At 42.3% G+C, this 26,985-nt stretch overlaps 1 long non-coding RNA gene across 1 annotated transcript; it reads left to right on the top strand.

Annotated features, from left to right (window-relative positions):
• The first annotated feature begins 78 nt into the window (after positions 1-78).
• LOC132242231 (uncharacterized) lies at positions 79-19,708 on the top strand. Its single transcript, XR_009454551.1, has 3 exons — positions 79-122; positions 19,400-19,475; positions 19,653-19,708. It is a non-coding gene; the product is annotated as an uncharacterized LOC132242231 (long non-coding RNA).
• The last annotated feature ends 7,277 nt before the right edge of the window (positions 19,709-26,985 follow it).

The raw sequence follows: 26,985 nt of genomic DNA, 5'->3' as shown, positions 1-26,985 counted from the left end.
TTAAGCATAATAGTTCAAAGGATTACTAAAATATCACTGAGCACTTTTATTAAATTTTAAAGATCTGTATCTTTTTTAGGGGATCATCAGGAAATGAACATTTGTTGTGGCAATATAAATCAGTAAGTTCATTTAAAAGTGACTATATTTTATGTTTCTGCTATTTTAGTCATTTGCCAAGTTTGTTATGATTAACCTGCAGTGGTGTTGATCATTGCAAGAAAACAGCAATAGGATCTTTGATGTGTATGCATGTCGTCAGAAATCTAGGAAAATTCTAAGCAGAGAACAAGCAGTTTGTTGAACCAAAATAGCAGAGAGATTTAGAGAAGTGACCATTTTTGTCAGAACCTCTTAGCTACAATGAAACTTACAGATGGTCATTCTACTTGACTAAATTCACCTATATAGAAAGAATGAAGAATTTGCCAGGGCAGCAAAAAACTTGTGTGTTAAAAACATAGTGTGCATAGGCCTGAATTCCTGGGGTTTTAGATAGAGTTGTTATAGCCAAGAAATCTTCCATTTCACACAGTGGATTAAATCATTTAGGCACCATCCTATCTAATAAAAGGGTAATATGCAAATTAACAGTCACTCTGTCACAAAGATGGCAGCCCCCATAGCCACAAGATGGCAGCGCCCAGTCCTCTCAGCCCCGCCGGAGGCCCCCAGTCCTGGCGGAATGTTTGCTTTGTCGCTGCACCTGGCTCGGGCTGGCCCCCCGGAGCGGACACGGACAGGGACTGGGGGCGGCCCGCAGTCTCCGCAGCCGAGTGCAGGCCCGGAGAGGAGACGGCAGGCCGCCTCCTGCGGAAGTGGCGCAGGTCCCTCCCGCCTCCTGCGGACTGAACATGGGTCTCTCCTGCCTCCCACGAAAGCAGTGCAGCTCCCTCCCGCCTCCTGCGGAATGAACGTGGGTCCATCCCGCCTCCTGCGGAAGCGGTGCAGCTCCCTCCTGCCTCCTGCGGAATGAACATGGGTCTCTCCCGCCTCCCGCGGACGCAGCGCAGCTCCCTCCCGCCTCCCATGGAATGAACGTGGGTCCATCCCGCCTCCCGCGGAAGCAGCACAGCTCCCTCCGCCTCCCATGGAATGAACGTGGGTCCATCCCGCCTCCTGCGGAAGCGGTGCAGCTCCCTCCTGCCTCCTGCGGAATGAACATGGGTCCATCCCGCCTCCTGCGGAAGCGGTGCAGCTCCCTCCTGCCTCCTGCGGAATGAACATGGGTCTCTCCTGCCTCCCGCGGAAGCAGCGCAGCTCCCTCCCGCCTCCCATGGAATGAACGTGGGTCCATCCCGCCTCCCGCGGAAGCGGTGCAGCTCCCTCCTGGCTCCCATGGGCACCACAGCTCACTTCTGCCTCCCGCTGAAGCCGCACGGCTCCCGGTGGCACACTGCGGTTCCTGTCAGCTCCTGCGGAAGTGGTGGGCAGCCTACTGCACGTGATATTGCGTGATGGGCTACTAGTCCTACCTAATAAGAGTAGTATGCAAATTGACCATCACTCCAACACAAGATGGCCACCCCCATGTGGACACAAGATGGCTGCTACAAGATGGCCTGCAGGGGAGGGCAGTTGGGGAGGACCAGGCCTGCAGGGGAAGGCAGTTGGGGAGGACCAGGCCTGCAGGGGAGGGCAGTTAGGGACAATCCAGCCAGCAGGGGAGTAGTTAGGTGTCGATCAGGCTGGAGGGGAGTGGTTAGGGGGTGATCAGGCTGGCAGGAAGAAGCGGTTAGGGGCAATCAGGAAGGCAGGCAGGCAAGCGGTTGGGAGCCAGCAGTCCCGGATTGTGAGAGGGATGTCCAACTGCCCATTTAGGCCCGATCCCGGTGGGGTCCCAGATTGGAGAGGGTGCAGGCTGGGCTGAGGGATACCCTCTTCCCCTGTGCAAGAATTTCATGCACTGGGCTTCTAGTTTAACTATAAACAATGCTAATAAGACTTTTCATTTAATCAGTAATTAATGATTTTGATCAATAATAGTTGAACATTTACTCTGATAGATGCTTTGCATATTGATTTAGGAATTTAAATTGTATATTTCTTTAATTGAGCAAGCATTTATAGCCTAGCTAGGAAAACAAAGTAGAATAAATACTGTAATATACTACACTTAAAATTATGTTCAGCCCAGTCAGTGTGGCGCAGTGGTTGAGCATCGACCCATGAACTAGGAGGTTAAGGTTCGATTCCCAATCAGAGCACATGCCTGGATTGTAGGCTTGATCCCCAGTAGGCAGCGTGCAGGAGGCAACTGATCGATGATTCTCATCATTGGTGTCTATCCCCCTCTTCCTTTCCCTTCCTCTCTCTGAAATCAATGAAAACATTTTTAATATCAATTTTTTAAAAATATATTTGTATTGATTTCAGAGAAAAAGGGAGAGGGAGAGCAATAGAAACATCAATGATGAGAAAGAATTACTCATTGGCTATCTTCTGCACACTTCCTACTGGGGATAGAGCCTACAACCCGGGCATGTGCCCTTGACCAGAATCGAACCCAGGACCCTTCAGTCCGCAGGTTGATGCTCTATCCACTGAGCCAAATCGGCTAGGGAGAAAACATTTTTAAAAAATATATATTTTATTGATTTTTTACAGAGAGGAAGGGAGAGGGATAGAGAGTTAGAAACATCGATGAGAGAGAAACATCAATCAGCTGCCTCTTGCACACTTCCTACTGGGGATGTGCCCGCAACCAAGATACATGCCCTTGACTGAAACTGAACCTGGGACCCTTGAGTCCGCAGGCTGATGCTCTATCCACTGAGCCAAACCGGCTATGGCGAGAAAACATTTTTTAAAAGAAGACTTTTAAAAATAAACATTATGTTCAGAGTTCATCTGGGAACATAGATAAGAGATAATCCAGCTTCTGAATGGATTAACAAAGATTACAAAGGAGGTTACATTTGAGCTGGTAAAAGTTACGCAGGGATTTTCTAGACGATTTTGAGGCTGACCACACTCATCAACATGTGAAAAGTGGCTGGGAACAAAGCAGGGGTCAGACTACAACGGCTTTGTATGCTGCAGATTTTGGACGTGGTCCTGTGGGTGTGTGAGGTCCTGCTTTGCTACTCCAATGGTACGTTTTTATAAAAGCTTTTGACTACCAAGCTCATCTATTATGAAAACCTCATTTTTCTTCAAACCAATCAACATGCCTGATTACCAGGACGTTAGTGTTACCTGAATCAATTTTTCTTAAAGTCAATATACTTGATATTTTAGGCATTGCACACTATGTTACAATATTTGAAATTTCTGCTGTGATTTTTAAGATAGCTCTTTGACTTCTACTTTGATTGGAACTGCTCTGAAATATCTTGGTAACCTATAGTGTCAACAAATCCATGATCCAATAGAAAGGACACACGTATTGTAGAGCCAAGTCTGAGTCCTGGCTTCGTGTCTGCTTACCTGGAAGGTGCCTCAATTGTTTTCAGTGTTCAGTACCTTATCTAATTTAGAAACTTATCATGAGGAAAGTACCTTAAAGGCAAATTTATTTCCTTTTTTTATATAATGATAATACTGATATGAAGTACCAATATTTTTCTTTAGTGATAATTGATTTACATAATAACTGACTCTGGTTAAGATACCAGTCTTGCCCTAACCGGTTTGGCTCAGTAGATAGAGCGTCAGCCTGCAGATTCAAGGGTCCCAGGTTCGATTCCGGTCAAGGGCATGTACCTTGGTTGCAGGCACAACCCCAGTAGGGAGTGTGCAGGAGGCAGCTGATCGATGTTTCAAATCTTCTATCCCTTTCCCTTCCTCTCTGTAAACAAATCAATAAAATATTAAAAAAAAAAAAGATACCAGTCTTGACTGATGATATACCAAAAATAAGTTAACCTGTCCGTGCTAGGGTAGATTTTCATTTACCCCTATGCTAAAAGTAAAAGTGAACACTATTTTTTTCATATTGATTCAGTAAATATTGAATACCTGCTGTGTGCTACCTAGTATTCTAGCTGCTGTGAATGAGAGAGGGTCCCTGCTGACCTCATGGGACCCATGACAGTGATAGGACACAGATATTAAACATATAAACCAATCATGTGTTTTTGGCTGTATGTGCTATAAAGAAAATACAACCGGGCATTGGTATAAACCAGCGATTTTCAACCAGTGTGCCCTGGCAGGCACATTGGTGAGCTGCGAGAATTTTTACAACATGCAGTACCTGACTCTTTAGTCAGGAGCACTGACTCTTTCCCCCTAGATTGTCAAATAAAAGAATGACAACAGCCAACTCAGCAATAACTGTCTGGTGTGAATGAATCAAAATTTTATCTTTTTTTTTTTTTTTTTTTGTCAGGTTGGCAAATTTTTTTGGTGTGCCACAGAATTTTAGTAATTAGTCCATGTGTGCATGTGTGCTGTGAGATGAAAAGGGTTGAAAATCACTGGGGTAAACAATGACTGGGTGGAGGAGAAAGGTCTTCTATAGATGATGGGCTTTCCTGAGGTGGTAACATTCTGAGCGAGCCTTGCTAAAATAAAATCTGGGGGAAGAGGGAACAGCTGGTAAATGAATCTGGTGTGTTTGAAACAGGCCAGCTTGCCTGGAGTGGAGAGAGTGATGGGGAAACAGTAGGAGTTAAGGTTGGAAAGTCGGCGGGCCTAGTCATATATAATCCTGAGTTCAGTAGTTCAGATTTTATTCTAATTGTATTGGGAAGCTTCTGGAAGGTGTTAAGCGGGGAATTGATACGATCTGAGATGCTCCGGCTGCTGTGAGGAAGTCGGCCTGTTGGAGACAGAGACGCAGAGCAGGGGAGACTCACAGGGAGTATCTTGCAGTCTCCAGGAAAGTCCAGAGTCAGACGGCAGCGGTGACCTGGTAAAACATGGAGGTGGATTTGGGATATCTTTTGCAGGTAGAACAAACAGGACTGCTAACATTAGATATCAGGGTGGGGGAAGGTGGAAAACTCAGATAAGAGTTCTAGTTTTTAGGCCTGATCAGCGGGGTGATAACCGGAACAGAAATTGGAAGATGTGTTAGGAGCAGGTGTATGGGGTGGGATGGGAAAGGGGTGTCCTTGAGAATTCTGCCCTACAGCATGGATGGACCTGGAGAATATGATGCTGAGTGAAATAAGCCAGCTAGAGGAAAGACAGATATCACATGATCCAACTTATATGTGGAATCTAATGAACATAATAAACTGACAAAATAGGCCCAGAAGCATGGAGCAAACAGAGGGGAGTAGGGAGATAAGAAGAGAATAAGCAAAAAACTTTTATACATATATGCATAGCCCATGGACATAGACAATAGTGTGGTGAAGGCCTGTGGGCAGTGGGGGAGAGTATGGTGGAGGGGCCAAAGGAGGAGAAGGTGGGGGACATCTGTAATACTGTCAACAATAATGTTAATATATATGTTTCTCTCTGTCTCTCCCCCTCTCTTCCACTTCCTTTAAAATCAATGGAAAAATATCCTCGGGTGAGGATTAACAAAAACAAAGAAAGAAAGCTGAACGGAGCTATGTGGGCACAGGTAGTGCTTGCTGATTGTAGAGGGAACCTCCACATACCAGGAAGTCTCCCTTAGGCTAGTCAGTTTCTTAGAGAAGGTCTAATCATCCTGGGGAATAGAAGCCAGCTGCCAGTTTTCCTGAGGAGAGCCTGGAAGGTGGCTCAGTGTGGCACAGCCCATTATGTAAACTGCCACTTGCCTTGGTTCAGTCCACCTGGTGCGTAAGCTCTGTTCTCCTTCATGCTGGGTCTCCATATGCCCTTCCAGGGTTCTGTAGGCTGAGGCTGAATCAGTTATTTTTCTTTTTTCAATATCTAATTCAGCATTCAGAAACTGTTAAATGGTGAAAGAGAAAAAAGGTACATGAAACAGCCAATTGAAAAATAAAAGCCTGGCTGGTGTAGCTCAGTGGTTGAGCGTTGACCTCTGAACCAGGAGGTCACAGTTCTATTCCCCGTCAGGGCTCATGCCCAGGTTGTGGGCTCGATCCCCAGTAGGGGGCGTGCAGGAGGCAGCCGATTGATGATTCTCATCATTGATGTTTCTATCTCTCTCTCCCTTCCTCTCTAAAATCGAGAAAAACATATTTTTTAAAAAAATTGCAACTTACATTTTTAGACATGAGAAGAAACTACTACATACATAATGTCCTATTCCCCGGTGGTACTCTCCTAACTCAGCTAATTCACCTCCACCCGCATTACACCTTCCACAAATGTGTGGAAATCTTTAGTTAGCTGTTGGGTTCTCTTCTGTTCTCTTTGCCCTGTGGATTTGTACCTTCTTTCTTCCCTCCCCCCTCCCACCCCTTAAATTCCTTACCATGATTCAGCAGAGACTGGGGAGGGAAAGAGATCGTGTGTGGGATTAATCTGTTGTGTTTATTGGAAAGTCTAGATTTAGTTGTGAATGTATTGATATAAGGGTGCTCATGGAGGTACAGGTTTGTTGCCCAGGCGAGACATTTAAGTTAGGGATAGATATTTAAATTAGGTTGGGTAGAGATATTTAGATATTCAGTTTAACATAATTATTGAAGCTATGGAGATGGATAACATGTTCCTAGGAGAGTTTGGGGCATGCCATCCTTTCATTCAACACATATTTGTGGAGTGCCTACTGCGTCCTGGCAGGGAGAAGATGGACTAGGCTGGAGTGTAGGGAAAGAACGCAACGGGAAGGAGGAGCAAAGGAAGCCATTGGAAGAGCAAAGGGGAAGGTGGGGGGAGGCTAATAGGAGAGTGCTCCCCCTGTGGGAGAGATGTTTTAAGGACGGGAGAGTGGGCTGTTTCCTACACTTTCAGACACTGCATAAGGGTTCAGATGGAATGAGTGAAGCCTTCTCTTTGATTATTCCACTGGTATTTGTGGAATTTCTAGCACCATGCTAGATTCTAGGGGCATAGTGGTCAATAGACTGACCTAGTCTTGAACCTGATAGAGTTTATATTCTAGTGGAGGTAAGTTAAACCAGTACTTACCTTTTTTTGTTGTTAATTCTCATCTGAGGATATTTTTCCATTGTTTTTGTTTGTTTGTTTTAGAGAGAGTGGAAGGGAGGTGGAGAGACAGAGAGAGAGAGAGAGAAACATTGATGTAAAAGAGACACATCAATTGGTTGCCTCCTGCATGCACCTGGACCAGGGCCAGGGATTGAGTCTGCAACTGAGGTACATACCCTTGACCGGAATTGAACCTGGGACCCTTCAGTCTGAGGACCTACGCTAGCCACTGAGCTAAACTGGCTAGGGCAGGACTTACCTTAAATCACAAGCTCTCAGGGCATATCAGGAAGAAACTGAGCTCTGTGGGTGAGGAAAAGCTTCCAGGAGAGAGTGATGAAGCTGAGACTAGTTTGGAGCCACCCAAATAAACAACACTGAGCATTTGATCATTTCGGAGGCTGGAGGGTAATGAATGGTCTTAGAACAATGGTTCCACCTGTAACCCCTCTTTCAAGGACCAAGGGCAGCTGATAGGACAGCCCTCGAGTATCAAAGGCATCTTCAGACAGCTTGTGCACATGGCCCAGTATGACAAAGTTACATGGGAAATTTCTAAAACCTTAGTCATTCCTGAAGAAAACCTTTAGAATTCCATGGGAATGTAAACCTTGAAGTCTGATGCTAAACATAGACCCTCTGAGGCTCCAGGCCTGAAGTAATACAGGTGGGGCTACTTATCTAATAAATAAATTGCTAGTGATCTCATTGGCAACTCAAAGGGTAGACTTTCACAGACTTGCTTGGTCTGATACCCATGGCCCAGTTGAACAAGTATGGAGTATGTTCACTAAGAAACTACCCTTTATGACTTAAAACTAAAAACCAATCTTTATTCAGAAAAGAAAACAACAAATAATATTCCTGTTTACCATGCCCATTCGTATTCTAAATTAAATTCATGTGTTGGCTTGAGAAAAAAACACAAAGTTACTTTGCAGTGAATATTTACCTACTCCTGTTGATAATGCAATCTGCCCGAGAGAAAACATTTTTTAGAAAGGGCAGGGGTATCTTGAATTACCTCTTAAAATTGGAAGTGGGTCGGACACTCGCGAAGGGAAAATACCCGATTGTCTGTCATTCGGGAGAAAGCTATACCTTACGTGCAGGAGAAAAACGTGGGGAAGGAACACCACCCTTTCCTTTTCCAGAAACCACAGTCTCTCCCTTCGTCTCCTGTTCCTGTGCTCTCAGCTGAGAGGACCCGCACAGCACTTGGGCAAAAGGAGGTACTTCTGCCTTCCCTCCAGCCTCAGGGTCCTGGGAACCACCTGAGGGCCAGAGAGAGATGAAGGCTTTCTGTTTCTCTTTGGTTTTGTGGAAGCAGAATGTTTTTCTTAGTTTGAATAAATTTACTAAAACAACCATCGATCATCTACCTGTCTACAGCTCCCGCGCCCTCAGCCAAGGGATTCCTCCCTTGGTGTAGGCTGAGATGCAAAGTGCCCCATAGGTAAGTCTAAATTGTAAATTTTAAAAGGTATCTATCTCTCAGTAAAATAGAGGAAATTCTCACTAATTTCTTTAGCCATCAATGAAGACATTAAACTAGACCTCAAAGGCCCACTTTCTGCTCTAAATGTGTATTGTTCTGAGTGGTTCACGTTTGCATTTTTAGAATGTAGACTTAGGTCAGTGCTTATCACTTGTAAGGACGGTGAGGGCAACACCGTTTCCCTCTAAGCCTGTGGCATAAAAACAACTGACTTCAGGAAGACTTCCCAGGGCTCAGCCCAGCACCTCTCAGAAGCAGCCTGGCTCAGGGAGCAGCAGAGGCTCACCTGCGTTTGAACATGTGCTCTGCGCCCTGTGCTGTGCAAGCTAGACTAGTCTCCACCTCGCTAAGCCTTGGAGACAAAGTGCAACCTAGTACCCTGGAATAGAAATCTGAACAAAATCGATAGTTTAATTAACATTCTTGTACCAGTGATAATTTCTTATTTTCGATCAATGTATCACAGTTATATACATGTTTATAAATGGTCATATAAATGTACCATGGTTATAGTTAAGGGAAATTTAGGTGAAGGGTATTTGGAAACTCTGAATAGTATGTTTCCAACCCTTTCATAAGTCAAAATTATTTTAAAATAAAAAGTTATGCTGTCCCTGAAATTTATGCTTTCAAATTTAGAGGCTTTGTTTTGTTTGTTTAGTCTTATAAATATTGGATAATTTGAGCTTGGCTGGTGTGGCTCAGTGGTTGAGCGTTGACCTATGAACCAGGAGGCCATGGTTCAATTCCCTGTCAGGGCCCATGCCCAGCTTGCAGGCTCAATCTCTAGTGTGTAGCATGCAGGAGGCAGGTCGATCAATGATTCTCTGCATTATTGTTGTTGCTATCTCTCTCTCCCTCTCTGAAATCAATAAAAAAATATTTAAAAATAAATAAATATTGGATATTTTATTCTATTTTAACATAACTTGCCATTTGGTAGGAGAGCATTTAAACATAATTATAAGTGCTTGGAATTTATTTAAAGTAAGGTCTTTACTCCACTTTATTTATAGGTCTTAACCCAAACTGAAGTTTGACTGAATAATGATCAAAGCTAAGGCAACTTAGGTCATGAATATGCATGGACGGCTGCCTTTCATCCAGCATAATGCTTTTACTGAGCAGAGAAGAACTCACATTTGGAGTATTCCCTACAGAATATCATAGAGAAAAAGGTATAATTTCAAATTAAGTCATGAAAGAGAACTCGGATGTCATGGGGTGGAATGGCCATTGCAGACAAAAAAACAAACAAACAAACTATTTTTTATGTCATAGTGTTGTCTATTAAAGTATATATATGTAACTTTATATTTAAAGTACAGTTAGTATATGTTTGTAAATATATTCAGGTAAAATGAAATTTTTACTTAAAATATCTCTAAGAATTTGAAATCATGAAACAATACACTGAGCTTATAGACTATTAAAATATTCTTATTTAAATTAGCATGGGCTTTGCCATAATTTACATATTGGTGGTCCCAGGCCTGTCTTTACCCCGGGGTAAGTTTTTCATTGGCCAGCACAATTTTGAATTTTTTGAATTAGTTCCCAATATTTAAAATAGCGAGTTTTTATATAAAAACCTGAGTTTTCATTCTCTCTCAAATAGTAAGTTCTGACATGGCAGCACCTGGCAAGGATGGGGTGGTAGATGCCAATTACAAGGTGTGTCCTTTCCAGCTTGCCAGTTCCTTTTTTGTTGTCTCTAGATTTTTTAAATTGAGGTGAAATTCACATGGTACAAAATTACCATTGCAAAGTGAACAGTTTAGTGGCATAGGATATATTCCCAAGGTTTTGCAACCACCACCACCTCTGTCTAGTTCCAAAACTTTTCACTCCAAGAGAAAACTCTGTTGCAATTAAGCAGTTACTCCCCATTCTCTGTTCCCCCAGCTCCTGGCAACCATCAATTTTTCTGTCTCCTTATTTTATTTATTTTAATATATATATTATTGATTTCAGAGAGGAAGGGAGCAGGAGAGAGAGAGAGAGAGAGAGAGAGAGAGAGAGAGAGAGAGATGTTTTATATAAATGGGATCATACAAAATATGGCCTTTTATGTCTGGCTTCTTTCACTTAGCATAATGTTTTCAAGATTGATTAATGTCATAGCATTTGTCAGTACTTCTTTCCTTTTTATGGCTGAATAATATTTCATTTTATGGATATGCCACATTTTATTTATGTAGTCATAAATTATGTGGACAGGTTCTTTCATTTGATTGTGCTGCTATGAGCATTCATGTACAAGGTTTTGTTTGCATGAATACCGTATTTTTTATATTTTCTGTGGACATTATGGTTGTTTCAGCCACAGTTCTTATACTGCCTCCCGCCCTGGCCTGCGTTACTCACTTGCTTTCTCATCCTGCCCTCATTAGCTTTTGCGTTTTCATTTTCTGGTCTGTGTAATGGGGTTGGGCATATCCATTTCCCTTCCACTTCTGCGCTTTCTTCCAGCACAGAACTTGAACTAATTAATGAAAAATTTTCTTCATTTTTCTAAAAATGTACCTCTGTGCTAAATTTCCTTGGCCTTTTTTCCTTCAATTTTGGTCATTCTCCAATAACTATTGATTGTGGCTGAGGGCTGTTTTTATTTTCTTCTACTTTTGGCATTAAAATACTGAACAGTTTGAGAAGATCTAAAAGGGGGCTTTGCCCCTTTTATAGTAAGCAGGGACTTTAAATATGCATGTGGGTTTAATTATAGTTGGCATCTCTGAACTCGGAGGCAAAATATGCATAGCAGAGGTGTCATGTGTTTCTGGCAGTCCCAGAATATGATCGCTCAGAGGCGTAGTCACTCTGGCTTTCTTTAACCTGCCTCAGGGTCTGTCTTACCTCCCTGCTCCTGCCCCTGCACTCCTGGGAAGGCTCCCCCCTCCCACTCCCACTTCAATCCCTATCAGTGCCCCCTCTGATTTCCCCTTATTTGCCATTTAATCATTCACTCTAAGTAATTTGACTTAACTTCTTTATGGTTCTATATTGCTACCCTAACTAGGTTATGAAGCCCCGCTGAACAAAATGTAGTTGTTTATTTTTTATATGCTTCAGTGCAGAGCATATGTAATAAGCGTGCAATCAGTATTTAAACTAGTGGCTCACCAAACCAAAAAACAAAACAAAAAAACCAACCCTTTAAGTAGACTTAACTTCTCAGGATTATTCAGTTGAGCAAGTTTGAAAGTGTTTACATTTTTTAGTAATACTTTATTAAGTTATGGCAACTAAATTTTTTTCAATCAAATCAAAGTATTAGTATAAGTTGGTGATTTCTAAAAATGTGTGTTGCAAACCACCTGCATCAGAACTGGCTGAAAATGGAGATCCTTGAGCCTCACCCCTGGATCTATACACTAACACAGTCTGGTGGTGGAGAATACAAGGCTCTCGTCGAGTCTTCATACCCTAAATTTTGAGAACCACGGGGATTGAGAAGTCAATACCTTCATTTGGAGTAACTCAGGGAGATTGGAAGTTCAACTTAGGTTGGTATATGGGGACAATAAACAATGAAATTCTGTATATACAGAATGATAATTTCAGTGTGATATTTGGGAAGTTCATTATTTTTGACATGAGACTACAAATGAATGTTACTGATGCTGTATAGTTTTAAGGGCATGGAATTAAAATTCTAGGAGTTTCACAAACCCCAACCTGATAATGATTGAGGTGAAACAATATAAAATCATGCCCGGCCAGTGTGGTTCAGTGTTTGAGCATTGCCCTATGAAACAGGAAGTCACCATTTGTTTCCTAGTCAGGGCACATGCCTGAGTGGCGGTTTCATCACCAGTAGGGGGCGCGCAGGAGGTAGCTGGTCGATGATTCTCTTTCATTGATGTTTCTATCTCTCTCCCTCTCTCTTTCTCTCACTCTGAAATCAATAAAAAAATAAATTAAAAAAAAACACCAATAAAATCATTGCAAAATAGCACTGTATATCAAGTTACTCCTAGGGCATAATTAGATAATGAAATGCTACTCTGTCTTTCAGAATCTGGAAATGCAGTTGAAAAGCAATTACTGAATGACACCCTCCAAGTTATAGTGTTTACTGATATTTTTTAAAACCTGGTGTCATTTATTGCTATTGTGAGGAAGTTCTGGAACATGTTGAACAGAGGCTTTTCAAGGTATTACACTCAGATAATGCAGACGTTATCTGTGTCCCCGGAGTTAAATAAACAAGCCATTAATAAGTAATCCAGCAGTATAATGAACGATCACCAAACAAAAGTGACACAGGACATTGCTTACTGGTAGAAAAGTAATTGAAATGAATTGAGTCTGTTAAATTTATATACTAGAAGGGAATAATTACAAGCAATCGAGCAAGGGCTTTCTGTTAGAAAAATCAAGAGTTTTCTAGCTGTGTTTTTTTACCTGCATTATCACATTTTCCTCCCTCTTGACCTTTTGACATTTTGCACTTAAACATACTACTTTATGTAGGCCCTGATTCAGTGTGGAGCAAAGATTTATTCACTTATTCTGCAAAGATACTTGCTATGTATTTTCTTGTGGGGTTACACTTAATTCTTCTGTATAGATTGATAATTCACCATAAGGTTAGGCAGAAGCCAATAAAATGGAGCTGCATTTATATAGAACTCAGTAGGTGCCGAGGACTAGACTGAGTGCTTTGTCACACCCTCTCATCTAACCCTCACTAGAGTCAGCTTGTGCGAAGAGGAAAATGGGGGTATAGAGGCAGTGCCCTATTTAAGATCATCCAATAAGTGTTTTTTAAATAATATTTTTTAATTGATTTCAGAGAGGGGAAGGGGGAGAGAGAGAGGAATATTAATGATGAGAGAGAATCATTGATTGGCTGCCTCCTCCACACCCCCTATTGGGTTAAGCCCAAAACCTGGGCATGTGCCCTGACTGGGAATCAACCCGTGACCTGCTGGTTCATGGGTCGACGCTCAACCACTGAACAACACCAGCCAGGCCCAGTATGTTTTTTTCTTACTTCATATATTGTGTAGCCCAATTGGCACTAGAAAGACAGGCTTTTCCACTCCCAAATCTAATTTTCTCTCTCACTTAATGGAAGATAATAAGCCACAAACATTGCAGGCTTAAAAAGGGAAATGTCTACTTAGGCTGGTATCTGGCAAATGAAGTCTTAACTCGGTAGAACTGAAAGCAGAGCTGGGACAAGTTCAAGGTCGAGACTCTGGGCTGTTTTTTCTGGTTCTTTGAGTCAAACAGCGTGAGCTCATTATTTTGTTTCCATTTCCACTCCTAAGGACTGGATAGACCCAGGATCAAATGTAAATAAAAACACATTTCAAAATCAAATAAATGATTTTTGAATTATCTGGGTCATTGGTCCTCTCCACTAATGTGTATAATCAAGAGCTGATGATAACACATGTGATAAGCAATCCTTTGATGAAAGATTTGATGCTTAATTCCTTGTAGGAGTTTAGATTTTGTTTTTACAAGTTTTAGTTTTGACATGCCTGTTTTTGAAGAATGCCCTGTTCAGTCCTCTGAATTATAGAATGTCATTTGAAATACTTAGCTATTTAAGAAAAGGAAGACAAAGTCATGTTTCAGGAAAAAAAGGAAAAGAATCCAACTGGGAGTAACAACTTATGCCAGGCCGGACAACATAAGTACTAACTATGGCTGTTGAAATAACAAGTTAGCAATCACAAACTCGACTCCCACCAAAACACAGCCGTCACTCTCTCCCTGGCCCCCACTCTACTCTCTTACATACAGCTTTTAGAATGCACTTGTCAGGCCCGTTGTTAAATTCCCATTTGTATGCTGACCATGAGGACTGTTTTGGCTTCCAAGTTGGTCAAGTTGAACTGCTTTGAAGCTAGTAATCTGCTGAATTAGCGGACCTCTTTTATGGTATTCCAGAACAAACAGACCCCCTTTTAAAAATCCCCACTGTTGTTATTTCAGGTGGTTTGGGACTGTTATTCTTACATAAAGATGTTAGGGTTCTTCCAAGAGAGGTTCAAAGAGAAATTTAGGAATAAAATGTTAAACAGATTAAACAGACCTTTAGTGTGATGATCATGTCACTGGGTAGAAGACATTGGTCGTCACTTTATTGTGAGGCCAGTCACATTTTTTTTTCTCTTAACTTGCCTAGGAAGTCTCAAAGTAGCCTTTAGTTTCATTACTAGGAGAAACATCAGAGTCACATTTATGGGTGCTTGCTCTGTCAACCCTGGGAAGTAGGCACTGTCATTATCCCCATTTTATACGTGAGGAAATTGAGACCAACATGGGTGAAGAGCACTCTTGCCTCAGGTAAGAACGAAGCGTTATTTGATGGAGGAGGCAGTGTAGCATCAGGGGGAGCCTGGGGTTCAAAGACATGTGGAAATAGGTTCACATTCAAGCTGTGATGCTTAGTTGCTGAGTAATTTTGAGCACATTTCTTAGCCTCTGAATCTCAAGGTCCTCATTTGTAAAATGGGATTATGATTTCCACTCAAAGGGTGATTTTGAGTATTATTTTAAATAATAGTGAACAGCCCTAGCCAGTTTTGTTCAGTTGATAGAGTGTCAGTCAATGAACTGAAGAGATCCAGGTTCAATTCTGGCCAAGGGTACATACCTCATTTGCAGGCTTGATCCTGGCTTCAAGTGTAGGAGGCAAACCAATTGATGTGTCTCTCTCACATCAATGTTTCTCTGTCTTTCTGTCCCCCCCCCCCCCCGTCCCTTTCACTCTCTCTAAAAATCAATGGGAAAATATCCTCAGGTGAGTATTAACAAAAAATTTTTTTTAATAATAGTAAATAATAATAATTGACATTTATGGAGTGCTTACTGTGTACCAGACATTATTCTCAGCACTATATTCATTTAGTTTTTACAACAATTCCATTATGTGGGTGCTTTCATTGTCTCCATTTTTTATTCTCAAGATAACATTAGTATAGAGAAGCTAACTTGCTAGTTAAGAGTAGAACTGGGTTTCAAAGTATCTAGCATAACTCCTGAAAAATAATAGGCATTGATAATAATTATATTATTGGTATCTTGGGAAAGGGAAATGTTTGAAATATATCAGAATAATAGTAATTCTTCCCTTTCTCATGATGACTTTACTAATAAATATTGGAGGACAAGAGTATAAAAGAATACCAGGTTCATGGGGCCCATTTAGGGTGATGTAAGCCTTTGCATTGGAGTGAAATAAAAAAGGAATAATTTAACTTTTAGCAAATTTGATTTCAACCTTGATGCATGATATTCATTAAAATAGTTGCTGCTACTTTTGGGGGCCAGTCAAATGGGTGTACCTAAGCAAAGTATGAAGAGTCATAGACAATTATATCTAGACATGTATCCACAGGTTTGTGTGTAACCAGATTTTGTTGTCACTGAAATGAACTTAGTGAGAATCCTAAAATTATATTTGGGGCTGTTTTTCTTTTGCACATTTATTATCTATCTATCTATCTTTTTTTTTTTTTTTTTTTTTTTTTTTTTTTTTTTTTTTTTTTTACTATAAATGGTTGCCATGTGAGTTTACTTTTAAAATATAGTCAGGCACGACCGGCATGGCTCAGTGGTTGAGTGTGTTGACTTATGAACCCGGAGGTCATGGTTTGATTCCTGGTCAGGCACATACCCAGGTTGCGGCCTCGATCCCCAATGTGGGGTGTGCAGGAGGCAGCCAATCAATGGTTCACTCTCATCATTGATGTTTCTATCTCTCTCATCATCTCACTTCCTCTCTGGAAAAACATACACACACACACACACACACACACACACACACACATACTCTAGAGGCCTGGTGCACTAAATTTGTGCATGGGTAGGGCCCCTAGGCCTGGCCAGCAATCAGGGCCAATCTGTGGGGTGACCAGCAGGGTGATTGGGAGCTATATATATATGTATAGTCAGTCCATTAAGCCCTATAATCTCTTGTCCTCTCTTGTATCCCCAACCCTATTCATGGCCATAACACATACTCACACATGCGCACCCCAGAGTTAGACAAAGTACAGCTTTTAAAACTCCGTCATTAAGCATAAAAAGACCAAGGAATGTGTGGAACCGGTATGCTGGAGCCAAAAGGGTTTATCACATTGTAAAAAAGAATCTTTGGCATTAATGGGGAAACCAGAACCAATTGTCAAGCATAATTGCCGCACAAACATGTGCAGTACGTGTGAAGCTATGATCACTCCTTTAATCTCTTATACCAGAGAAAACCGAGACAATGTGTCTGTTGTTTAAACTCCCAAGCACACTCCTCCTAGGCCCTGCTAAAACATTGCTTTGTTCATACATACATCTATAGAAAATGCAAGCAAATGCCCAAGCTCAACTTCTTGCAAATATGGATTGATCTCTTAAAGGAGATTCAGAGTTTTGGCTCCTCATGCAGGTTAAAAAAAGGCTGGTCACACAGCTTCAAAGTTCATTTCCTTGAGTTCTTGATACCTCAAGATTATATCCAGGAGGTGTCGACAAGTTCTTCACGTGGGGTTCTTAGAGCCCTAGGGGGTCAGTAGATACCCTTCAGGGTGGTCCACGGTGTTCTGATGTTGCAGGGGAAAATGTGTAGGTGTGGGTCCGTCATTCTCATCCAATTCTCCAAGGGAGCCCCAAAGTCAAGGAGCGCTCTGTAAATCCCTTGAACATGCTTCACGAGTGCTTTCCATGAGAACATTCATGGGTTGCTCTACGTCAGTGATGGCGAACCTTTTGAGCTTGGCGTGTCAGCATTTTGAAAAACCCTAACTTAACTCTGGTGCTGTGTCACATATAGAATTTTTTTGATATTTGCAATCATAGTAAAACAAAGACTTATATTTTTGATATTTATTTTATATATTTAAATGTCATTTAACAAAGAAAAATCAACCAAAAAAATGAGTTCACGTGTCACCTCTGACACGCGTGTCATAGGTTCGCCATCACTGGTCTATGTAATTGTCATAGAGCATGAGGCAGGACAACACAGGGGACCTGGCCTCCATTCCCGTTCCGGTACCGCCAGCCACGTGCAAGTGTCAGCCTCATCTAACCTCAGCTTCTCTGTTGAATGGGGTAAAGGATACTTTTCCTTCCTACTGTTTTCGTGTTAAATGAGCAGATGTATGTGAAAATGCTGTAGAATCTCAAGGTGCTATCTAGAAGCAAGAGGCTTTGGAAAATGTTTACTGTGTGTACCTGTCACCGGTGGTACGTTCTTGGTCACTAGAGGGAGCTTTAGGATTCAGGGGAAAGATAAGCCGGTGATGTCCCTCCTTGAAAGCTGGAGGCCTCTATGAGGAATTCTTCAAAAAATGTTTGCTTTTCATAAATATCCACTTAGAGTATTCTTTCTTTAAAAAAAAATCACCTGAAGGTCTTTAAAAGCAAGTATGAACACAGCTCCTTGTGGCACAGGTTTTTCCACCCGCTAACCAATAGGATCCATCCTTCTGACGTTCTTGGTGGTAAACTTAGTTTGTGGGAAATCCTAGTATTTAGAATCCATTTAAAAGCAAAAAAAAAAAAAAAGACAACAACTTTCCAGAAGGCCTTAGAAAGAAAGTACTTTTCCATTAGCAAAAGTGGCTTGTTGTAAATTTTATGACACATGGCGATGATTGTTTGAGGCTTTGCAGGATGGGGAAGTCCATTGTCTAACCTTGGCATGCACTTGGAACTCTTACTTTGGATTTCCTGATGGCACTCTCGCAGTTCTTAATTGCTGTGCCTTTCTCATGTTAGGGCGAGAGCGAGAGGAATCTCTTACTCATTGAAAAGAGCTTGGCTGTTGCACCAGACACTCAGAATGGGGTGAAGTAGGAGGGATGAGAGAGTGAAAGTCACCAGCTTCGCACGTTAGGGAGTCAGAATTTCGCGGACTCGCTAGGTGTTTAGGACCTCAGTTTCTTTCTCTCCTGCTGAAAACTACCCCGTCCTCCTACCCCACACATATGTACCCCTGGTCAGATGGTCTTGAGGTTACCAGAATCAGGCCCCAGATCATGAAAGCCAAAGTTTTGCAGGAGCACAAAACTCTTAGATTTATTTGATTTCCAATCCAAGTTTAGTTGGAGAAGGTGAGGTCTTGATATTTCTCTTCTTTGGGTCATTCCAGTTGTATTTCATTCTTGCAGCAAAAACAGATGCTTGCAGAAAACAGTGACCGCCACTTTTTCACATGTATTTGCAGGGAGCCAGGCAAACACTTCACTGCTAATAGCCATGAGCAAAACCCGCCAATGACATGGCCAAGCACTGTTCTGCCAAATTCTCTTGATTCTAAGATATGCTCCCACAAACCCTTCCTCCTCAGATTTACTTTTAAAAAATAGGGGCATGTCTGTGACTTATTTAAAGGGGTGTCCCCCCACACCCCCGGCCTTGAAAAGCTGCTATGAGATCTGTGGCGTTTCCTGCCTCAATCAGTGGCCTTTTTGAATGTTGGAAGGACTCTGGGAAATACTTCAGTTTGGTTTTTTGCATGTCTCATGCCTGGATGCCCCCCAAGTTGCCCTGTTGCCACATTCACGGGCTCATCGAAGCCCCTGGCGTCTGGGAAGTGGCCCTGGCTTCCCAGGCAGGGATTTCTCTGCTGACTGAGAGGCTGCAGGTTCTACAGGATGGAGCCCCGCTAGGCTCATTTATTGCCGTTTAGGAGAACCAGCTGCCTTTCCTTGTCGGGACACTTGCTGAAGGCTTCCCTCTCCTTCCCCCTGAAGTCTAATAACGAACCGAGACTAATCAGCTGATTTGGGTCAAAACACGCGGGAGGCTCTGGCGGCCCAGGGTAAGCCTGGCTGGTCCCTGTGCGCAGTAGGAAATTTTCTAAAACAAGACAAACACTTGACGGAGGATCCCAGGAATGATGACAATCACAGTAATTTTCTCTGTTTTGCTTTCCAGAGGCTGCTGTTTCTGGTGAAGGTCAGAAGGTGAACAACAGAGTCCCGGTTCCTTCGTTTAGGACGCAAATGTTTAGGTACCTACAATCGCTGGGATCTTGTTACAATGCAGATTCGGATTCTGCAGGTCCGGGAGTGGGTTGGGACGGTGGGGGTGGGGATGGGGGGAGCTGGTGATGCCTTTAAGGCTGGGTTTTTGGACCACACCAGTAGCAAGACCCTAGTCAATTTTTATCTCTCTTTCCTGTTTCCAGCTGATGCATACATAGTCGGTGGGACAAAGAATGCCTTTTTTAATCTGATCCTCAGACACTGTCAGAAACGAACGAATAAATAAGAATTTCAAGCCCTTGGGAAATTATGAGGTTGCAGATTTTAGCTTCTGAATTAACAATTAACTTTGGTATGCCATAACTTTGAGTTCTAATTTCCTGAAAAACAGAATATTGAGAGTAAATCTATAGTGTGTACAAATGCAGAGAGCAGAATTCAAGCAGATCTGATTTTTTGTATGAGATGGGAAAGCAACTGTTTGTTTGTGGTTATTAAAAAATATTTCTTTTTATTGATTTCAGAGAGGAAGGGTGAGGGGTGCACACGGGGTTCAAAGTTGGTAACCCGGGCATGTGCCCTGACCAGGAATTGAACTGTGACCTCCTGGTTCATAGGTTGATGCTCAATCACTGAGCCATGCTAACCAGGTTTGAGGTTTTTTGTTTGTTTGTTTGTTTTTAATGGCAAGCATTATGCGCTGTACTGCATTTGAGTAGGAACCTGGTGGGACTGCTTTAGAGTTTGTGTACCAATTCCTCCAGCTCTAAATTGTCTCTATACTCAGTGCCAGGAATTCAGCCTAATAACTGCTTCTACAAAGGGTTGAATTTTGTTCAGGTGTGAAGAAACTTCTGGTTTTTCTTGAATATTCTCAGGAGAGCTGCTTTTTGGAATTGCCATACTGAGGTTTTTAGACCTTTCCCTTGGCTCATTGTAAGTTGCTTTGGATTGCTATTATTTCCACAATTTCTGTTTTCTTGGGTATCCTATAAGTTTGTTATAATTATAGGTCACGCCTTTTATTTTATAGGACTGGAAAATTGGAAGTGAGTCCAATCTCCTTTTTCTTAATATATATATATTTATGTGTGTGTGTTTATTTTATTGATTTCAGAAAAGGGAGAGGGAGAGATAGAAATCAATGATGAGAGAGAATCACTGATTGGCTGCCTCCCGCATGCCCTACACTGGGGATTGAGCCTGCAACCTGGGCATGTACCCTGACCAGGAATCAAACCATCGCTTCCTCATTCATAGGTCGATGCTCAACCACTGAGCCACGCTGGCCAGGTCAATCTCCACTTTAATACATGAATTTCTGTAAGCTGACCACTTTTGGCGATGGGGATCTTACTACTTTGCATTCTAGCCATTGATCAGCTCCGATTGCTGGGAGGCCTTTTCTGTCTCTCTGTGACTGTTGCTCACTAGCCCAATTTTACTCACTGGGGGCAATCCTTGGTCTTGAATAGAATATGGACACACACATATTATTGGTCAGCTTGTTCAGGCCCGGGACTTGGGGGTTCTCTGAGACGTTGGCAGTTCCTCACGCAACACAGTTGCCTTCCACTCCTGACATGGGGAGTAAACTGGGGCGAGGGCCAGAGCTGCACTTCCGGAAGCTGCCTGGGCCAGGACAGCCGCTGCTCAGGGGATTTCACCCTGCTTCATTGCAGGGGCTTACGATTCCCAGCAGTTCTTCCTTCTGTGCAGCCTGACTTAAGCCTAAAATGAAATCCAGGACGAGGATGCATGATTACTCATGAATTTTTACACAGTTATATCATTCCAGAGGAATCTTAGAAATGGCTCCAATTTCCAAAATATATACCCTTTCCTTCCTTTTCACCTAAAGCAAAATTTTATTTTATTTTTTAAAAAATATATTTTATTGGTTTTTTACAGAGAGGAAGGGAGAGGGATAGAGAGTTTGAAACATCGACGAAAGAGAAACATTAATCAGCTGCCTCCTGCACACTCCCCACTGGGAATGTGCCCGCAACCAAGGTACATGCCCTTGACTTGAATCGAACCTGGGACCCTTGAGTCCGCAGGCCGACGCTCTATCCACTGAGTCAAACCGGTTAGCCGGGGTGGGCAAACTTTTTGACTCGAGGGCCACAATGGGTTCTTAAACTGGACCGGAGGGCCGGAACAAAAGCATGGATGGAGTGTTTGTGTGAACTAATATAAATTCAAAGTAAACATCATTACATAAAAGGGTACGGTCTTTTTTTTCAATAGTTTTATTCATTTCAAACGGGCTGGATCCGGCCCGCGGGCCGTAGTTTGCCCATGGCTGGGTTAGGGCCTAAAGCAAAATTTTAAAAGTGGCGAAGTTGGACTCAGGTTTTTCTCTCCTAGACCCCTTTCAGAGTCATTCTTCCTTCGTATTGTATGCTCCCTGGGTGACTTGATCTCCAAGGCTTCCCCTTGCAGTATCATGCTATGCCTTGGACCATTCATTACCTCTTCCTTGCCCTTTTCCCTCATCGAAATTTACCTGCTCTCTGTCTGATTTCCTCAGCAGATGGCTTTATCCAATGTAACTCTGACTGTTAATGGGTTTTGGTCTCCTTAACAAACCCTTGATAATGTGCAAGATAGCTCTTGCTTTATCTGCCTGTCTCAGCATCATAGTCCCTTAATCCAGTCAAACAGGACTCTAGATGGCCCTCAGGTAGTGGCTTTTTGGTGGGGAGGGATGGGATTCATGATAAGATCATGGATGAGAGACTGATTTGGTCTGGGGCCCCGTGGCACCCATTCATATTATGCATCTCCTCATTATATGGGACTAGTTCTGTTTCCCATAAGCAATAATAACAGCAGCACTTACTGCATGTTGTTATTAATTGTAGTTACTGTGTTTCAGGTAATGTGCCTAGGAGCTAACAGATTTCTCATTCAATTTTTATAACAACCCTGTGATATAGGAAGAATGATTCTCATTTTATGGATGAGCATACTGAAGTTCAGAGAGGCTAGGTAATTTGCCTGGCATCACACAGCTGCTACATTGCAGAGATGGGGTTCAAACCACGGTCTGTCTCACTGAGGCCCATACTCTTAACCATGCAGCCTCCTTTTCTCTGATCAACCAACAGGGTAGAAGCCTAAGATCAATGAGATTCCCCAGACAAGCCCTGTTGTGTCCACCTTTAATATAACCTTTCTGCTTTACCAAAGTATGACAAATGACCACGTTGCTCATCCCTATCCCCTCAGTTCTTACCTCTCCCTTTTCCATGCTTAGAAAAGCTTTCTCTGACATCTGCATGCACAAAAATAATGAGTACTTGTTATTTAGTTACAAGGATTTATTATAGAATGAGAGGAGGGATACTAACACATCCCATCTGGGGTTACTTAAAAGCAACTGTGTTCCTGAGTATATGTGGTTTCTCTTTTCTTTCTGGAGAGAAATAATTCTAGCAACTCTTTGGTGCGTGTAACATGGCATGGTTTAATAGGAGTTGGGTGACTGAGACATCTTGCTGTTACTTCTGAGAAAGCAAGGTGGTCCATCACCTTCATAGGTGGGAAACAGCATTGCAACAATGTCAGCCTTGGACAGACGGGTTTAAACCTGTACCTGGATCTGTTACTTTTTCTTTTTAAGGATATCCCCAGAAAAGTCTCCTTTTGAGACAAAGAGAATGAAAGGACAACAAAATGCTACTTTCAGGATAAATGCATCCGTTTGCAAAAACTCACAGGGTCTCCCAGCGCGGCCACGGACAGAGGCAGCAACATCTGGTTGTCACGCTGTCGCAACGGGGGAGAGCGATGCTTGGGCACAGGGCAGAACGGAATGTTCCTCATAACCTGATGGAGGGCCCGCAGTTAGATGGAAGCCATGAGGTAGCAGGCCTCCCAGGCCCAGGAAAACCCTGAGCTGAGTGAGGCCAGGGGACCCTAGGTGCAGCTATGTTTGTCCTATGACACCTTCATAATTGTGAAACAGACTTACACACAAATCAGAGAAATATGCATCTCCAGAGAGATTGCTGCATGTTTTCAGACAAAAGTAGAATGAATTAGTATTTTATAAGAATAATAAAAGAACATCTCTATTCTTGGAAATATATTCAGCTGAGACCATAATCTCTATGAAAGACAGTTTCCATTTGTTTATTCATTAATTCACGTATCCATTCATTCATTCATCAAATGTTTACCAAGTGTCTCCTATGTGCCAGGATTTGTGCTGTGTGCTTGATATACAAAAAGAAATAAGAAATAATCTCTACCCTCAAGAAGCTCATAGACCCTAGGAGACTCGTAGAACGGAATAATGATGGGTCAGTATGCTTATGGGAAGCCTGGGAGGGCCACCTAACCAGCCTCCTGGAAGAGGGTGTCACCTGAGTCGGGTATTGCAGCACCTTCAGGAATAATCCTACACAATATCGCTTTGCCATTTAACAGGAGATGAAAAGAATAAATAGATATTGTGTGTGTGGTGGTGGTGGGGTGGGGAGGTAATGGAATATTAAGTAAAAAATAGGAATTTAAACATTCAAACTGGAATGTTTGAGGGGGAAGCAGGCCATTGCAGGCTCTGGCTTTCGATGACTAAGGTTGGGCTCCTTACCACTTCTCAGGGGTGCCTACCTGAGCAAATGCTCAGCACGCCAAGATCCCAGGTTTGAGAGAACACTTGGAAAGCATTGGCTCAGGAGCTGGCTTGTTGAAATGTCAATAAATGTCAACTCTTGTTACTAGTGCTGTTATTATCCTCAGCAGTGTTCTTTCGCTGATTACCCTCTTAATCTCCTGTCCCTGATTTCTGCCTCCACGGAAAAATAGAGGGAGGGACAGGAAAACATAAAAAGGATATAAAACATTAGGGTGTGATGGTGATTGTCAGCCTCGAGTTCAGAATTGGTAGGATTCAGAGGACAGGAACACACTGTCCTTTTCTCCATCACAAATCCTGCCTTCAGCCCACTGATCTCTGCTCCGAAAGACAAAAGGGTTAGTGACATGCAGTTCTAAAGTCTAATTTATAAAACTTTTAGTTCTGCTGGTACTAAATAACATAAAGCCCACCTACTGGGAAACTCCTTTTGCTAGCGCAATAAATACAACCCCTGTGACAGGGGCGTGAAGGGCGCCATGAGAGGGGATGGGAGGTGAGGCCCTGTGCCTGCCCAAGGTGAGGAGCTGGAACTGAGACCCCTTTATAAAGGTGGGACTAATAAACGGCTATGCCGTCACCAAAGGATGACTACAAAGAAATATCTTCCCTTAGCCCAGGATGATGACCAGGAAGAGAGGCTTACCTCCCGTGGGTTTTGAACTTGAACTATGTGCACCATCGATAAACAGCCTGCCACACCTCCCCAGCATATTTCATATTGAGAAGTCAATATGAAAAGTGACCTCAAGCCAATGATGTCCCAGGCAGTGATAGCTTTTGGAACATCTGGTAGAAGCAATCATTCTGAGACGTAAATAGGAAGACAAAAATGCATTCTGAGGGATAAAGAAGGTCATTTTATAATCTAAAAGAAACAATTCACCACTCGCATATACAGTTGCCCCCCCCTCCCAAAAAAACAACAACAGGGCTTCAAACTGCATGTGTCAATTTACGTGCAGATTTAAAAATATATATATTTGTACTGTTTTCAATCTGAGGTTAGGCGTCCTTGGACTCCCAACTATATGCTTTGATCTACATCATTTTATACAGGGGACTTGAGAATCTGAATTTTCATACCTACAGGGGAAACTGGAACCAATACCCCTGGGATACTGAGGGACAACTGTGGTAGCAAATTTGGGGGAGTCAAAAATTGTACATGGATTTTGTGCTGTGTGTGGGTCAGTGCCTCCAACCCACTGTTGTTCAAGGGTCAACTGTACTAAATCACATGGCCTCAAGTATGTTTAAAGCAGAAATCAAATTGATTTATAAAGAGACATTTAAAATCTATATATAATAGGTTTTTAAAAAACATCTCTCAGTAATTGATAGATTAAAAAGTCAAAGACCAGTTGGCATGGCTAAGTGGTTAAGTGTTGACCTATAAACCAGGAAATCAGGGTTTGATTCTGGTCAAGGGCAATATTCCAGTTGCAGCTCAATCCCCAGTGGAGGTTGTGCAGGAGGCAGCCGATCAATGATTCTTATCATTGATGTTTCTATCTCTCTCCTTCTCCCTTCCTTTCTGAAATCAATAAAATAATATTTAAAAAAATTAGTATAGATGTTGAAGGTTTGAACAGTGCAATTAACCTGCTTAATTTAGTTTACACTGTGTAACCGGGCAACCAGCCAATTGCTTGCTAGACCACACAGGACAGCTCATCAAATATCAAAGACTCAGTAACATACAGGATGTATTCTCTGACCACACTCCAATAAAACATGAACTTGAAAAAAAAAGATACTTGAAACTACTCTATATTTGAAAATTAGAGAGAAGGAGACAGTTCTAGAAACTTTTTAGTCAGTGCAACATTCAATAATGCACAGACATAAAATATCTGAATATCTTGAAACAATGAAGGTTTATTTCCTATTCATGGTACACGTCTTGTAAGTCAGCCAGCTGGGAGCTTCGCTCCACATTTTCCTCACTCTAGGACACAAGCGAATGGAGCTTGGACTGCCTGGCTATTACTAGTTATACACTAGGGAAGTGTATGTGGTTCTTAAAGTTTTCTGCCCTGGCCCGGGGGTGGCATGGCTCAGTGGTTGAGCGTTGACCTGTGAACTATTTGATTCCCGGTCAGGGCATATGCCCAGGTTGTGGGCTTGGTCCCCAGTGTGGGGCGTGCAGGAGGCAGCCGATCAATGATTCTCTTTCATCATTGATGTTTCTATCTCTTGCTCCCTTCCTCTGAAATCAATAAAAAAAAAAAAGTTTTTTGCCCCCAAAATGGCACACATCACTTCCACTCATATTATTTTGGCCAAAGCACACCTGCTGCATGGCTGGCTTCAAGAGGGCAAATCTCTGACCAGAAGGAGAACTGGACATGTCAGTGACTGCACTACTGATTATCATAGAGACGAACTAATCGTGAAAATAAGAAAACATTTACATTTAAAAAAGAATGAAAATGTAACATATTAAAACTTGAGGGATATAGCTAAAGCCATGTATAGAGTAAAATTTACAGCCTTAAGTGATTATAATAGAAAAAGGAAACTGAAAAGCAAGGAGCTAACTCAAGAAAATAAAGTATCCCAAAAATAGTGGGGGAAAAAGAAAATAATAAAGACAAGATTCATTAATAAAAATCACAAAAAACACAATATAGAGAATTGAAAAACAACAACAACTGCTGTCTTCTTGGGCTCCTCAGAAGCAGACTCTGAGATGAAGATAAGTGTGTTCTAGACCTATTCATCTAAACTTGATGAATAGCTCTATTATCCATTCTCACCCTAGAGAAACATATAAGGGGCTAGTGAGAGCCAGTCAGGGAAAAAGAAGCCAAGCAAAGGTGCAATTTCAGGCCAGGTCCCTCCCAGCAAAAACAGCTTCAGCCTGACCCCACAGTAGGCTTCTG

The sequence above is a fragment of the Myotis daubentonii genome, chromosome 9, assembly GCF_963259705.1.
Source record: "Myotis daubentonii chromosome 9, mMyoDau2.1, whole genome shotgun sequence".
NCBI lineage: Eukaryota > Metazoa > Chordata > Mammalia > Chiroptera > Vespertilionidae > Myotis > Myotis daubentonii.
Note: the sequence above shows the minus strand (reverse complement) of the source record. Positions and strands in the feature narration are given on the sequence as shown.